The 7,684-nt window shown below is 34.2% G+C and overlaps 1 non-coding gene across 1 annotated transcript; it reads right to left on the bottom strand.

Annotated features, from left to right (window-relative positions):
- Window positions 1–220: 220 nt before the first annotated feature.
- Window positions 221–327, bottom strand: LOC131189439 (U6 spliceosomal RNA). Its single transcript, XR_009153044.1, has one exon. It is a non-coding gene; the product is annotated as a U6 spliceosomal RNA (small nuclear RNA).
- Window positions 328–7,684: the final 7,357 nt, after the last annotated feature.

Raw genomic sequence — 7,684 nt, 5'->3', positions numbered from 1 at the left:
TTCAACTAAACTCTTACAACTAGAATATAGAATAGAATATTTTAATTTATAGACCGCCCTTCTCCCGAAGGACTCAGAGCGGTGCAACTAGGCCATTGCATACATTACATATACATCTTTCTACATGTATAGAAATGCAGCTTTGTTTTAGGGTAGGACAATACATGCTGTTGTGGAAAATACATGTTTTTCTTTCTTTCTTTTTCTTATTTTAATCTTTAAAAAAATGGAACGTTTCACGAATTTGTGTGTCACCCTTGCGCAGGGGCCATGCTAATCTTCTCTATATCGTTCCAATTTTGGTATATGTGCTGCCGAAGCAAGCACGAAAGTACATGTTTTTCAATGTTCAGAGGTGAGTTTGCTGACAAGCTGGGGCTAAACATGTTTGGAAACTGCCTTTTTTATAAGATAAAGTCATCTGCCAATCAACCCAGAATAGGAATAGAGTTGATTGGAACTGTGTAGCTTCATCAATCAGTTGGGAGGAATGAAGGAATTGTGACTTATCCTAAACATGACAAGGGATAATTTTATCACTAAGAAGAGAAAATATGAAGTTGGCAGTGGAAAGGACCAAGCAATCAATGAAGATGGAAATAGAAATGAAAAGAAAAATGTGTTGGCCCACAATAAAAAAACTAGGGTGTCTATAAAAACAAAGAAAATTGTTTCTATTTTGACAGTTACATAGCAGTAGAATTCACTGAATATAGTGAATTTAATTCTACCTTACAATGCATTATTTGTGTCAATAAATTAGCCAATGCAACAATAGTACACAGCAAGTAAAGACGCGTCTCCATAAAACGTAGTTATCTTGTTGACAAACCTCTATTCTATTTTAAGATACTTTAAAATTCAACAAAATTAGCTTGAAATTTGCCAAAATGGAGTGATAAAGCTTAAGCCAAAATGGAGTGATAAGCCATTTAGCAGCAGAATTGCTAGTTATAAACTATAATTGAAGAGGCATTGATTTTTCCCACTTACAATGCTATAATTAAGACAAATTTGAGAATTAAGCAGAACAAGAAGTCAACATTTCTCTTCATTCATCAATAGTCATTCATTACACTGATGATTGTAAAAAAAGAAGATATTTTATGTTGTAAAATAACCTGGGCAAACCATGGACCAAGATATTTGCACTACTTTATCTAGATATAATTTGTTGGCATGTCCTGCAAATTCTGTGTCAGAATTTGTACACATGGTGCATCTTCAATTGATTCAGCCAATAAAACTATTTGTGTCATTAATGAAAAATGTCAACATTAATATTATAGCATTGCAGTTACTTCTGCCTCATGAAGCATGCAAAAACAATCAGTGATGAGTTTACAGCTGTGCCAAAGTTGTAAAATTGCAAACTACATCAAAAGTATGCCATTAATGTCATTACTCTCTAACAAACTTTGTGAAAGATATGGAGCAAATCATACGAACTTTCCCCATACAGCAATCAAATGCTTATCAGGAAGAAACATCTTGCCATGAGAACATGAAGTGAAGAATGAAATTTACTCTTTACTCTTGACCAGCAAGAAGAATGGTGTGAGTTACTGACAGATATTTGGTCTACAAAGTTATTTTCTGTTTTATTTAAAGATGTATGCAACAGTTCTACTATTGATATTTTACTCTAACTGGCCTTATGGCTTTAATAAACTGATTTGATTTCACTTGATGTAGTCGATATCTCTGAAAATTTAAATATCAAAACATATCAGAGCATCTCTGATTGGTAACCTAGCAGAAACTTTTTCTTTCCCTGAACAATCTATTTGTCTTCAGGGCTTTCCTTCTTTGGTTCGTTTGTTTTTTTAAATAATCTGACAGTGCACCATTTCATTGTTTTTGGAAACACTTGAGATACGTCTAAGACAAGTAGTTAGCTCAGAGTAAGAAAAATTGTAATTAAAAAAATTCTGCTAGATTTCAAACCAGGGATGCTGGTTGTTTTGAGGAAAAGTGGGAAAATGCAAGAAAGGAATGTTTTTTTTAAAAAAAAAAAAAGACTGCTGTGCCTACATATACGTATTTTTATTTAAATACCTATCTATATCTTTAACTTTGGAGAGAGAGAGAGAGAGAGAGAGAGATTATATATATGTATATCCACTAAGACTTGCCCATAGAACCGAAAGCATGGTCAATTAGTTTCCTGGAATGGAAAGTGGTGGGGGTAGCTTAAGGCAGGACTAGAACTATTTTTTTTATTTTTTTTATTTTATTTACATTTATATCCCGTCCTTCTCCGAAGACTCAGGGAGGCTTACACTATGTCAGGCAATAGTCTTCATCCATTTGTATACTATATACAAAGTCAATTTATTTCCCCCCAACAATCTGGGTCCTCATTTTACCTACCTTATAAAGGATGGAAGGCTGAGTCAACCTTGGGCCTGGTGGGACTTGAACCTGCAATATTGCAAGCAGTTGCTGTTAATAACAGGCTGCATTAGCCTGTTGAGCCACCAGAGGCCCTAGAACTAGAACTCACAATCTATCTCTTGCGCAAAATTGGAAAGCAGAGAAAATACCTTTGGAAGGAGAAGTAATTAAAAAAAATTTAGACTGTGCAGAAATGAATAGATTAACTTGGATAATTAAAGAAAGAGAAGATTCAGAATATTTTAAGATATGGGATCTATTTTACCATTGGCTAGAAAAGAGATATAGATAAACAAATTAATAGTTATGTAAGAGAATGGTATAATTAGAATATTGTATTTTTGGAGAAATGTTGTAATAGATCAAACGCGAATGAAGACAAAAGAAACAACAAAAAGACGATGTCAAGGAGAAAACACCGAGATGTCACATGGAAGGAATGACTGATGTATTAAATGTTTGTTTGTGTATAAAATAAAATAAAAATTTTCAAAAAAAAAAAAAGAACTCACAATCTCCTGATTTCTAGTCTGGTGCCATAACCACCAGACCACACATATCTCACACTAAATTTTTTTTTCTAGGAAAAATTGCATTTTGGTAGTGGTAGATATTTATTTCACATACTATTCTGCAGCACTCATATAAACATTTTCCTAAATTGGAATGCAATGAAGTTTACACGTTCAGAATCATCAACATCAAAGTGTTATAAAACCTGCAAAACCAAGAATAAGGTAATAAAACCAATATTTCCCCAAACCCATAAAATTCATAATCCTTAGCTCCAAAGGGTAAAATTTCAGCTAAAAAAAAGGTACACAATTTAAAAAAAAAACCTCCAAACTTTAGTTTTTAATATGCTGAATGAAGTAGAAAAGTACCATGCATCTTCCAATTTCTTAATTTTGTTCTTCTTCTGGGGCACGAATACACTTCACTGCTAAGTAAGGTAGAATAAAGTGATACCTAAAACTATGTGACTTGAGGTGGATTGAGCAGGGGGCTGGACTAGAAGGCCTCCAGGGTCCCTTCCAGCTCTATTCTGATTGATTGGATTTTCTGGATTTCTGAGTTCAGGAAATTTATTTATTTATTTTTATTTATTTATTTAATTGTCAAACACAACAGTATATATAAGTATAAGCATGAAATAATCATATGAATTGGATACAATCAAAGGGAACATTAGGACAGGAATGGTAGGCACGCTGGTGCTCTTATGCACGCCCCTTACAGATCTCTTAGGAATGGGGTGAGGTCAATAGTAGATAGTCTTTGGTTAAAGCTTTGGGGATTTTGGGAAGAGACCACAGAGTCAGGTAGTGCATTCCAGGCATTAACAACTGAAGTCATATTTTCTACAATCAAGATTGGAGTGGTTCACATTAAGTTTAAATCTATTGTGTGCTCGTGTATTGTTGTGATTGAAGCTGAAGTAGTCTTCAACAGGAAGGACATTGTAGCAGATGATTTTATGAGTTATACTCAGGTCATGCCAAAGGCGGCGGAGTTCTAAATTTTCTAAACCCAGGATTTCAAGTCTGGTGGCATAAGGTATTTTGTTGTGATTAGAGGAGTGGAGAAGTCTTCTTGTAAAATATTTCTGGACACACTCAATTGTATTAATGTCCAAAATGAGGTGTGGGTTCCAGACAGGCGAGCTGTATTCGAGAATTGGTCTAGCAAATGTTTTGTATGCTGTGGTTAGTAGTGTAATCTTCCTGAAGAAGAAGAAGAAGAAATGTACCATTTATTCAAAACAAAACAGTCTTTATGCAGCAAAGAAATATATTATCACTTTTTCTTTAACTCATCTATCTCTACAATATTGGAATAATAGAGAGTGGAGGGGGGGAACAATTACCTTTTTTAACAGGAGAGTGAGATTAACCTGTATGTAATGTTTCGTCAAACTCAGAAACTACAACCGAAGAGAGCAATGAAGCTAGGGATTAGCTCCCCCAAGAGGTATAAATATGTAAGTACAATAAAAGAGAATATTTGCCGATGTTTATCCTTAGGCAAGAGTCATTACAGCGATGTGACTTTGGGATCGGTAGGGAAAATCAAAGGATTCCTTTTCCAAATGGCCATGAGCACAACACACTCAACTATTAGACAACATGGTATCAGTATCTGGAGAAGGATTTCAAACCCAAAGAATAAAAACTAATTTTCTTTGATAAATATTCTGTTTATAGCTTGCTTAGACATATTTCAAAGCACCTTGGACACCTGTGAATGCACAGCACAAACCTTTACAGTGCATTTTTCAGATTGAATAGGCATCACCTATTAAGGTATTTCTTAACATTTCTGATATACATAGTGAATATGTAAGGATTCATATATGTAATTTAGATTTGCTATATAATGGTTTTTACTGATTTTATTAAAACTTTATAAACCAATTCTCTGTATGTGGTAAGTTTGATTAGAATTTCCAAGTAATAGCACTTAGCAATAGCATTAGCACTTAGATTTATATACCGCTTTACAGTGCTTTACAGCTTCCTCTCTAAGCAGTTTACAGAGTCAGCATATTGCCCCCAACAATTTGGGTCCTCATTTTACCCACCTCGGAAGGATGGAAGGATGAGTCAATCTTGAGCCTGGTGAGTTTTGAACTGCCAAATTGCAGGCAGCTGGCAGTCAGTACAAATAGCCTGCAATACTGCACTCTAACCACTGTGCCACTGCAACTCAATGATTCACTAATATAGTGAAAATCTATTTGACAGATCCTTAATAATTCCAAAATATATGAAAGTTATACAAAAGCTTTACTGTATATTTACTTAGTAAATTTATGTAATACAACCAATACATTTTATGTGAATATAGTTTTGATAGTTGCTTGCCATGTGCAAGAAAAATGGAATATAATGGAGTGGTATATAATTGAAGGAGGCATGAGAATAAATTGAATGCTTTGTGAATTGTTTAATACTGAGCAGTATGATCTGCTTGTGGTTACTTAATGCATAAAATATATAAGAAATATATCACAGTAATGCTAGAAATTTGGTAGTTGGAGACATTTATGTATATATTTGAACTGTACATTGATGATGCTCTGTAGCTGGTGGAAAACCTAAACAATCTGCAGAGGATGTTAGATATCAAGGAATATGGCTAAAATATTGTACTAAAAACCAAGATAGTTGTACTCAACAGGAGAAATGGATGAACAAATGCAGGTATACATAAAGAATGAAAAATTGGAACAAACAAGTTTTTTAAAAAAATTCAAAAAAAAAGAATGAAAAATTGGAAAAATACATAAATTTATGCACAATAGTAAACTGAAGCTGAAGATGAGAAAATGGTTGGAGAAATTTTAAGATGTGCAAATACTGTTAGAAAAATAGGAGTAATATGTGCTATATTTTAAGGAAAGAATTTTTGTCAGAAATTAAAATAGTGTACATTTGCCACTTTGTTATATGAAATTGAAAATTAAGTTTGTCAGAAGAAATCTAAAAGTAAGCTTAATGCAGTGGCAAGAGACTCTTTTAAGGACTTCTTATTAGATGATGATACACTAACATGCCTTTTATTTATCTGTCCCCAGTCAGCTGTAAAAATAAAAGTTGTGGACAGACTTTGAAGACAGCTGGTAAGCTTAAAATGTTATCAAATTGCTTCTGCTGCTTCTGGTATTTATGGAAGATTATTATGTTTTGAAAACCTGAAAAGCTGGCTGCTTCTTCTCCTATGAGTCAGACTTTTTCTATCCATCCCAGCCTTGTTTTCAAAATAGATTGTCACAGAGTTGGTGGGAAATAATTCACTTCCTATCACCAGACAGGAACTCCGGCTCACATCCCAGTTCAGATAGAAGAGAGTTATGCTTATAAACAGAAATTCCATTTGATGTTATTCTTCATGTGGTAAGCAGTTTGGAAATTCTTCTTATCTTACAGGCAATTAAAACAATCATTTTTCTAAATATATCGATTCAATGATATAATTTTCTATTATCTAGGATTAACCCATTGTTCAGAAATGAATCCTAAAAATAAAACAAGTTCTATAATTTTAATAATTTTTCTTTAAAATCTTTTATTAGATCTATTTTTTCTTTCTTTCTTTCTTTCTTTTCTTTCTTTCTTTCTTTCTTTCTTTCCATTCAGTTTCTGGTTTGTTTGTTTTTAGGATTTTTTTTCTTTTCTTTTTCTCTATGGAACCTTATCATTTTTCTCCTTTAAAAAGTTTAGTATATGGTTTGTATTTTTTTCTTCTACCATATTGTGCTTGTCAGTTAAAAGTTTTTAAAGCACATTTTATTCCATTAAGTTGTGATACCTAGTAGGTTCTGTATACCACAAATCAATACCTACATTTTTTAAAATATTAATTATAATAATTTTTAAGGTTAATACACTTTTAATAAAGGGTATAGGCTATTTGAGAAGTTTGTATGTAAAACAAGAAGACATGGGATGATACATACATTCAGTGTTCAGACCCCCTTCACTATCTGCAGCCTGATTCTACAGTTATTGGAATTCAGTTATTTCTCATTAATCTACACTCAGTATCCCATAATGACCAAGTGAAAACAGAATTTTAGAAATGTGTGTAAATTTATTAAAAAGAAAAAACTGAAATATCACGTTGTCAGAAGCATTCAGACCCTTCACTCAGTACTTTGATGAAGCACCTTTGGCAGCAATTACAGCCTCAGGTTTTTCTGGGTATGACGTGACAAGCTTTGCACACCTGGATTGGGGGATTTTCTGCCATTCTTCCTTGTAAATCCTGTCAAGCTCAGTCAGGATGAATAGTGGCTGTTGGTGGACAGCCATTTTCAGTTCCCTCCACAGATGTTCAATAAGGTTCAAGTCAGGGCCCTGGCTGGGCCACTCTAGGACATTCACAGAGTTGTCCCTAAGACACTCCTATGTTGTCTTGGCCGTGTGCATAGGATTGGTGTCATGTTGGAAAGTGAACCTTCGGCCCAGTCTGAGGTCCTGAGTGGTTTGGAACAAGTTTTTATTGAAGAGATCCCTGTGCTTTGCTCCATTCAGTTTTCCCTCAACCCTGACCAGTCTCCCAGTCCCTGACGCTGAAAAACACCCCCATAGCATGATGCTGCCACCATCATGATTCACTGTTGGGATGAGCGGTGACTGGTTTCCTCCAGATATAATGTTTAAAATTGAGCCCAAACAGTTTAATCTTGGTTTCATCAGACCAGAGAATCTTGTTCCTCACAAGATTAGAGTCCTTCAAGTGCATTTTTGCAAACTCCAAGTGGGGTTTCATGTGTTTTGCACTG

The sequence above is a fragment of the Ahaetulla prasina genome, chromosome 1, assembly GCF_028640845.1.
Source record: "Ahaetulla prasina isolate Xishuangbanna chromosome 1, ASM2864084v1, whole genome shotgun sequence".
Lineage (NCBI taxonomy): Eukaryota > Metazoa > Chordata > Lepidosauria > Squamata > Colubridae > Ahaetulla > Ahaetulla prasina.
This window is presented reverse-complemented; position numbering and strand designations above follow the sequence as displayed.